Raw genomic sequence first — 681 nt, 5'->3', positions numbered from 1 at the left:
GAGTGAAGAGGAGGAGGATGAAAGACAGAGAGGAGAGGGGCAGAAAAACCCCACTACGCCCCCACTCCTCAATTTCCCCGTTGCTATCCACCGTAAATAAAACAACATACATAACTAATGACGCCATTGTTGTAAGCTTCCTTGCTAATTGCACGGTGTTAATAGACCAAATTAATTACTCGCGATGACATCATCGTGACATCGCTATTAAGTTATTGATTTTTGTTTTGATTATAGAATTTCGCCTCTCAGCTGCCGTCGCATCTTATTTGCAGTTGCCGTGGCGACGCGTTTGTCCATTTCTCTCTCTCTCTATCTCTCTCTCTCGCTCTCTCAATCTCTGTCTCTCTCTCTCTCTCTCTCNAACCACCACAATCATCAGCGCAGCTCACGCAGCACGCCCTCAAGGGAGGGGGAGGGAGAGGGGGGAGGTATGTGCGTACACACACACACACACACACACACACACATCTCTCACTCGTAGTACTAGTAGTAACATACCGGTCGGTCTGCATTACTCATAGCCCGACCAGGCTGTGCGACGGATTGTCTATTCTAACGCTAGCAATACCGTTTCTTGGAGCTACATTACTCACAGCAACATCGATACATATATAGGCTCGTGTTCGCTGATAATATATATATACATATATTATAATATATATATATATATATATATAT

Source organism: Priapulus caudatus, unplaced genomic scaffold, assembly GCF_000485595.1.
Source record: "Priapulus caudatus unplaced genomic scaffold, Priapulus_caudatus-5.0.1 Scaffold2634, whole genome shotgun sequence".
Classification (NCBI taxonomy): Eukaryota; Metazoa; Priapulida; class Priapulimorpha; order Priapulimorphida; family Priapulidae; genus Priapulus; species Priapulus caudatus.
This window is presented reverse-complemented; position numbering follows the sequence as displayed.